This window comes from Lates calcarifer, linkage group LG11 (genome assembly GCF_001640805.2).
Source record: "Lates calcarifer isolate ASB-BC8 linkage group LG11, TLL_Latcal_v3, whole genome shotgun sequence".
NCBI classification, from domain to species: Eukaryota; Metazoa; Chordata; class Actinopteri; family Centropomidae; genus Lates; species Lates calcarifer.
In genome coordinates, this window is record NC_066843.1 from 10879262 (window position 1) to 10887807 (window position 8546).

The window sequence follows — 8546 nt, forward strand, 5'->3', positions numbered from 1 at the left end:
TAGATGTCAATAATGTGACACATGATATAATTCTGGGAGCCACACAAGAGGTGGACATGCACCAGTTAACATGGAACCACAGGAGATTTCTGGCAATTTTTTTTTCTCTTCTCTTCATCGCTCCTCCTCTCTCGGTGATTAGTTTTCACAATCAGCGGATGCAAATTGGAATTTGCTGACAGCCCATCAATCACATTTTGGCTGCAATCTGTTGAGTGGCTCGGCACATGCCAGTAGACATGCTGTACAGTCAATTTGCTCTGAGACACTCAAATATATCTCCACACCACAGGTATATAGGACACATTAAGAACATCCAGTTTTCATCTGTCCTCAAGCAGGAGAGCAGGCTGCTTGTCACAAGAGTCATTTGTCCCAGGGATGATGGAACAACTCAGTTACTTTCCAGCTGTCTTATTTTGTTCAACGGGAAAACTATTTTAAACTATTGTATAAGCCATGTTATATTTGAGACATGTTTGGTGAGCTGCAACTTTGATTGTTTCACATACTTTTGACAAAGCAGAAATGACTATATAATATATACTATATTTTTTTTTGACATTTTTCAGTTTTAAATTCATCAATGTGTACTACTTTGGGTTAAAACATGTAATACCTGCATGTATTATATTAATTTATGTTTATTATGGTTTTGTCCACATCATATTTTACGAGTTATAGCATATTTTTCACAGTAAATCAAGTTTTATATACTTTTATTAAATTATTCCAAAGAAATAAAATCACAGTTCAGTGTAGTTTCATTGACTACAGTTGGGTAACACTGTCTAAACAACCTAAGTAACCTTATTGGTTTTGTTTGAAAGTGATCTCTCAGTAAATCACTTTACACTGTGGCAGCACATTGTGTAATTACAATTTAGTTAAGTAAATACTTTTTCCTTTCTTTTTTTTTTTTTTAACTTTCTTTGTCAGTAGTTATTGAATAATTGGTTTTTGGGTGTGACATTTTATTTTTTGATATACCTAATGCTATATACCCTTTTTTCCCTGAAAGTATTAAAATCACCCTCAGCAAAACTGTTAACAGCTAGTCTTTAATTTTCTAAACTTTCAACATTTATAGTGGCAAAAGATTAAGGCTACTAATAATTTCAGACAGGTTTTGAGTGTGTTGTGTGCTGACTTTTGCTCTCTTTCTTCTGCTCCAACCTGGAAGCTCAGTGGCCACTGAGCAGCTCCACTGGATGCCTTGCTCAAGGACACATCGGTGGTGAAAATGAAGGAGGGAAGCAAATGCTGCTCTTTCACTTTTTCACCCTAGATTTATCCAAACACACTCTTCGCCACCACTGTAAATGCGTGCTGGCTGATTTGACCGTATTTCATTCAGTCAGTTTTCCAGTGTGAACACACTATATACTGAAATTGTGCTTAGGAATTAGTCTTTGTATTTGGGACACGGCTTCACTTTGGCTGATGTATTGTTGCTACCATTTCCTGTTAGAACAAAACAGTGGAGTATGTACATACAGTACTGCTATACCATAGTACCTACTGTATACAGTCAGTAAACAATTGCTACCTGTTTAACTGAAACTGAAAAACTGATGTCTTCTGATGAACATTTAATGGCTATCCAGGCCTTGTTAGTAAAGCAGTGGGCTGACGTGCAGGTCAGCAGCAGTCAGAAATGATGTGATAAAGCATTGCAGCAATTTGCAGTCTGGGCTGCAGTGAACTCCAGAGTACAGGACAAGACAAGAGGGAGTTTCCACTACAAGAGTCATAAAAATGAAAGCCTGGAATACAAAGGAGACAGCAGCAAAAAAATTTTAGCACTTAATCAGTGGGTATTCCTTATTGTGTGTGCACAAATGCACAAACACGTACACACACAGTCACACACAGCTCACTCCTCTGTAACTCTTCAAGCCTTGGTTCACTGAGTTCATTGTGTTTAGCAGTCTGGAGAGGTGGATGCAGCCACTCTGCTTCTCTCTCTCACCAAATCCTTCCCCTGTACTCAATACAAAAGAGAGTGATTAATTAGTATGGCCGGCAGCAATAAAGGGTCCAAATAAGTTGTCATCACTGGTCCCGAGGGTGTCTCTCTTTGGTGTAGTTCAAAACAGATCACACTGCCATTTCCCTTGCTAAGACCTTATGCGCTCACATATATCTAACGTTATCCTCAAAACTCGAGGGGCTAAACTTAATTTGTGGGTGGCGGTGGCAAGACCGGTGATTCCTATCTTTGATTGAAGAAGTAATCAGTGGTGGTGGTGAAGTTCAGTCATTTAATATTCTGATCAGTCTCTCAGAGAAATCTTCTTGTTGCCATCTAATAGCAGCACAGAGCACAGAGGGAGAAAGCACAGTCATTACTTTTAAGGAGTCATTTCATTCTGACAGCTGGGACGTAAACTGGGAACCCCCTCTGCTGGATTTCTGGAGAAGTACTGCTGTGATTTCCCTCGTAAAACAAAGCAGGCCCAGTAACAGTTCAGCAGTTAATCATAATATCAAACTGCGCATGTCTCAAAAGGTATCAAACATCAGCAGGGTTCATGTTGTCTGCCCGTTTGTGTTACTGGCCACTATATGCAAACTGCAGCATGTTTGTGTTTTGCACGTGTGCACTGGATGCTGAGACCTTCTTATTTAATTCAAACATTCAAAACAGTGCATATATTCTGAATTGATTCCTCAACCCCTGGTTAATGTCATGCCGTCCACCTGAGAGAAAATAAAAGAGAGAGAGCTTCCTCAACTGCACAAACTAATCATCTGATAATTCATCACCTGTCCAATAAAGACAATTGGTATTTTATGGCGCAATTAGGCAGAAGCAAAGAAGGCTGGCCATGACATTCATCATAATTATTGACAGTGGTCCTTTAATGACAGTGAGTAATATGTCAGAGATGGAGGAGAAGAAATGTGGTTGTGCAAGTGGCATTACACTTGAGGATAAAAGGCAATGAAGACAGGCAATGTAGACAACAAGAAAAGAAATGCAAGTATTGTGGTATTGTGGTCTCCACATCAGAAAACACCTTTTTAGAATTCAGTTACCAATACAAATATTACTGTTCTTTATTATTATTACACTATTAATGAGTTGTGCAATATCATATATAAATAGCAATTATCTTAAAAATGTGTCTGCCATTTATTTAATGTGGAGTTGCAATTCCTAACTGTGACCACCAGAGGTCTGTGAAAAGTCATGATTCGACCATAGACTGTGTGTGTGTGTGTGTGTGTGTGTGTTTATATATATATATATATATATATATATATATATATATATATATATATATATATATATATATAAATGTGTGTGTGTGTGTGTGTGTATACTTTATATACAGGCTATGAATACATCTAAGGTGACTCTCCGTCTTTATGGTGGATGTATTTTAAGACCAATCAGAGGCGGTTGCTAGGCGGACCAGAATGGCCCGACCAATCAGCGTTTTTCTGCCAATGTCAGCTGACGTATGTCGTCATTGGCTGCGACGTCTCTCGTCATTGGCCATGACCGCAGAGGCGGAGAAATGAAATCGGAAAGCAGATTTAAACCAAGTTTGAGGTGTTGTTCTGTTTGCTAGTACTGTGAGAAAACGTCATTACCGAAGAGGAGTGGATGCTAAAACAAACTCTGTAGCTGCTTTTTTGTGGAACACGAGTGAGGCTGGACGCTGAACATTCCTGCGGCGCCAAGGTAAGGCAAACATTTAGCGGCGAGCGTTTGTATTAGCATTACCTTGTAATGATATCTTTTAATTCTACTATCAGTCGTTCATATCGCGTGGGTAAGAGTGTGCTAGTGTTTCGGTGACTGAGGCATCCCTGACATGAGTTGTGGGCACCTAACATTTTGTCATTTTGTGTTCTATCCTGGTCGTTTTAACTCAGTTTACGGTGGTTAGTCATACCGGTTTGTGGCTATTTGTGGTCATCTTATATCATTGTGTGTCTCTACCTGGCTGTTTTGCACCCGGGTATTAGCATTAGCATTGGTGTCGAGCGTTAGCATTAGCCGTGTCTTTAAGTGATTACCTTGGGGCCTCCTTCCTTTTTGTCGTCGTCTTTATTTGCGTGGGTTTAACATGTTTGTCTCTGTGACTAAAGCGTTCCTGGCATGAGTTGTGGAGGGTGGTATCTGATTACTATTCAGTTTGTCCGTTTACAACTCCATTAGCATCTCTTTACGATTACTATGCAGACATTTTACTGTTTTGTAAATGTGTGCTTCATCTTGGTCATCTTAAGTCAGTTTATGGCGGCTTATCGTGTCGATGTGATCATTCTGTGTCACTATGTGGTGGTATTGAATCGTTTTGCGTCTCCAGCTGGCTGTTTTACAACTACGTTATGGTCAGCTTCTTTGTGGTTGTTTTGCATCGTATTGTCTCTGTAGTTTTGTGTCTATTCCTGGTCATTTCACGTTTCTTTGTGGCCATTTTGTGTTTCAGTGTGGCAGCTTCTCATTGTGATCGTTTTGTGACTCAGTTTTTTTGCCTCTTTGTCGTTTGTGTGTCTTTATTAGAATTTGTTTGAGGTGACTTGTGACTTAATTGAGCTTAGTTTTGTGTTAAATACAAGCTTGAAAGCTGGGTTTTAACTCTGTACTCCTCCACAAGTTTTATGCCTCAAGAGTAGGTCACAGTTTATGAGCTGAGATTACTGGAATTATTACAAAAAATACTTTTAAACTTGCTTTTCTGTCTGAGATCAATGAAGCCACAGTCTAGTAACATAATTTATTCACCTCAAAACTTAAAGTGTGATTGTCTAAGCTCTAGTATTAAGTTTTCTGTGTTGTATTCTCCTGCACTGTTCAAGTTTTGGAGGTGAACTGTTCTTTGTTAATGAGATTTTTTGTTTTTAAAGTGGTGTACTTGTGTTTTCCAGGTTTACTCATTCAGCTGCTGCAGCTTGGACAGAAACACCAGCTATCAGCTAACAAGTATGTGTCCTAAAGATTTACCCAGTCTGACAAAAATGTGTTGATGAGCTGAATTATTAATGTTAGTAACATTTTTTAAAAATCCTAACAATAATAATAATAACTGATTAATCATGTCTATAATTTTTTTGGAAAATAGTACTAGTTATAATAATTTTTAAAAACTCAAAATAATTGTCAGATAATTTTCTGCGTGTACTTCAGTGAAAGTTTTTATTATCCAGTTCATAGTAATATAATAATATGATTCCTCCAGTGATTTGTTGACAATTAATATAGAAATGTAAGATTTAAGATAATCATTTTTGTTAATTTTTCCCAAATATTTATTGTTATTGATTCTTAAAAATGTGATGCTTTTTCTTGTCAAATGTGACAGTAAACAGCCCATTTTCTTATAACGTTTGGAAAATGTTCTGGTTCAGCTGTAATGTTGAATGTTTATCTGTGTTTTGGGGTTAAACTGCTGATGAGGAATAGGTAGTATAGTGTATTGACAATTTTCCTTTGTATATTTCTCTTTTTATTTCTTCCAGGTGTCACCACTTTGTCAATGATCATAGAGGCGTCGTCCACGATCAGACAGTGTTTTCATGCAATGAAGATGTTCTTTGAGACCAGGACTGAGTCTTCCAGGTAATTCACAAACAGCTTTACATAAACTGTCCAACACAGAGCACTGACATTAAATTATATATCTTCAGTAATTAATCTGAAGTCTGAATAATTTGATTTGTCACAAAAGACTTAACTCACTATTAAAGTTTATTTACATAGTTCATGAATGTACAGTTTAAAAAAAAAAAAGAATTTAAACATCATCTCTCTCTCTCTCTGTCTCTCCGTCTGTCTCTCTCTCCCTCGCTCTTTCTGTCTCTTTGTCTCTCTCTCTCCCTCGCTCTTTCTCCTTCTCATTCCTCTCTCTCCTTCTCTGTCCCTCTCTCTCTCTCCCTCCTCCTCTCTCCATCTCTCTCCCTCACGCTGTTAAGTCTGACACACACTAAAAGATTTTTAAAATCTTACCCAATGTAGAAAATGTGAGACCACACACTGACGACAAATAATGTCAGATTTCAGTTTTGTTCTTATAATGTGTAACACAGCACACCACATGCTTTCTCACACACTTTCTCTTCCTTTATCTCTCTCTCTCTCTGTTTCTGTCTCTCCCTCCAGTATAGTAAATCATAAAAATATGAAGACCTTATTCACTTCAGTGTCACATTAGAAACAGTAATTTTGCTTCATTTTGGCTTCTGTCAACCACATTTAATTTTAACTGACTTTGGAGAACCAAACATTTCCATCCACTGCTGTTGTGGGAATATCAGGAGCTGATAGAGTCAGTTCTCCAGTCAGAGCAGCCTCTTCTGTCTTTGTGTATAAGACATGATTAGTCCAGAACCAGTTAGTCCACACTCTGGTTTCTTTGTAGATTTAGTGTCTTTTACTTATCTGTCTTTTGACATTTTGAAGTTCAATACCAAGAAACTCTTATTTTGATTTGTTTAAAAGTCACATCTTTATGTTGATGTTTGTTGTGTTTTTCTCCACAGGATTCAAACTTCAACCATTAAATCACAGAGAGAAGAGACAGATGTGAAGACATTTTCAGAAGGTCAGTGTTAGTTTATTCTTTTCTGACACAAAACCTTGTCTGGAACAAATACCAACAAATTAAATTAATTTAAATATTCATTCATTCATGTCTAAAAACTAAGTATAAAACCTATGAAAATGAAATGTAAAATCTTTAAAAACATGTCTAAATATGAAACACTTAAAAATACATTTATAACCTTAAATAAATAAATGGATCTTAAAAATAAATATAAAAAGGTTAAAACCTTTGAAAATAGGTCTAAGAAATAAGCATGAAACCTGTAAAAAAAAAACTACTTAAACTATTTATAAATGTCTAAATAAGTATCAAACCCATAGAAAGTACAAATCCTTAATAAGTCTTAAAAATCTATATTTAAAACCTTTAAAAATATATTTAAAACTAAAATGTAAGTATGAAAAATTTAAAATTTTATTAAAAATCCTTAAGAAATATGAACATGAGTGTAAAACCATATGTATATATATTTTTAAAAATGTTTAAACATGGATACAAAAATTTTATAACATCAGTTTCAAAATCGAGAAATACAACTCAAAAGTCTAGGAAGACACTTTTAGTGATTTTATTCCAGACAACATTCAACAAATCACAGCAAGATAGTGACATTTGTTTGAACTGTTTAGGGTTAATGTAGTTCTGAGCACACTTTCCAAAGATATACATGTGTACTAAGCATCTTTGTGACTATTTAACTGCTTGTGATACAATTATTAATGAAATTATTAAATAATTGTATCATAAGCAGCTGAATGCGCTCATATGTGTTTAATAAAGCCATATTAGTCTGTGGAAAATGTGCACATGACTACATTACAGATGGCAGAGAAAAACAAAAAGTATTTTCACTTGAACATCAGGAAACCAATACTGGTCACAGCAGTTAGATGGTGGAGGTCTTTTATCTAATTGACAGCTTTGTAACACTTGTTTTCTTTCATCCACTTCAGGTCTTCAGCTGCTGTCATCTTCTCCTCCTGCAGAGACAAGAACACACGTTAATCACAGAAACTGATCAGTAAATCTGTTTTTCCTTTCCTAAACTGATTTTTTTTGTTGTTCTTGTTGATACGTAATTACAGCGATTTAAACTAAACGTTCTACAACTCATTCATTATCACATATTTTAGTGTACAGTTATGACTAGACATAGTTCTGAAACTTTGTAAAATAAGAACCTACTGTAATTATTACATAGTTGTCCTGTTTACTGTTACTAAAATGATGTTATTTTACTAAAATTATTTTTACTTAATAAATTACTTTATTATTTTTTATATATATAATATCCTGCAGCATCTTTAATGACAGAATACACTGACATTTTTCCACTGCATGTTATACTATGGCCTTTTAAGTGATTTTTTAATTACATTTTTTGACGCCTTACTATACTATTACATTCAGCTTAAGACAAAGGCACTATCTTAAAGCAGACATCTTACCTTTGTTTTCCACAGACACACAGTGTTTGTGGGTTAAGTCAGATTTTGTGTTTGCCATTTAATTTTGGTATTTTGCTATTTCAAACAGTGCAATATCAGTACTCAAATCCAATCTATTACTGTGTACATAGTCCTGTGTATACCGTTCATGTTGTTTTATATCTTGCCTTGTTTATATTTTTGCTGCTGTAACACCACATTTCCCCACTGTGGGACTAATAAAGGATTATCATACTCTGACTGTCTGTTTAGTATTGTATGTATTTTTAGCCTTACTATACTATGACCTTTTTTATGTTTTTTGACCACTTTTTGATGCCTTGCTATACCAGTACATTTGTGACGCCCTAAAATATTTTTGACACCTTAATCTGAAATTTTTTGACCGTTTTGATGCCTTACTATATTATGACATTTTTTGGTGGTTTTGGACCCCTTACTATACTATGACATTTTTTGACCACTATACTATGACATTTTTTGACATGCCTTACTATATTATGACATTTTTTGACCATTTTTCATGCCTTACTAT

The 8546-nt window shown here is 35.6% G+C and overlaps 1 long non-coding RNA gene across 1 annotated transcript; it reads left to right on the forward strand.

Moving 5' to 3' along the window:
* Positions 1 to 3495: 3495 nt before the first annotated feature.
* LOC108886179 (uncharacterized) lies at positions 3496 to 8251 on the forward strand. Its single transcript, XR_001961387.2, has 5 exons — positions 3496 to 3694; positions 4888 to 4942; positions 5479 to 5578; positions 6499 to 6560; positions 7517 to 8251. It is a non-coding gene; the product is annotated as an uncharacterized LOC108886179 (long non-coding RNA).
* Positions 8252 to 8546: the final 295 nt, after the last annotated feature.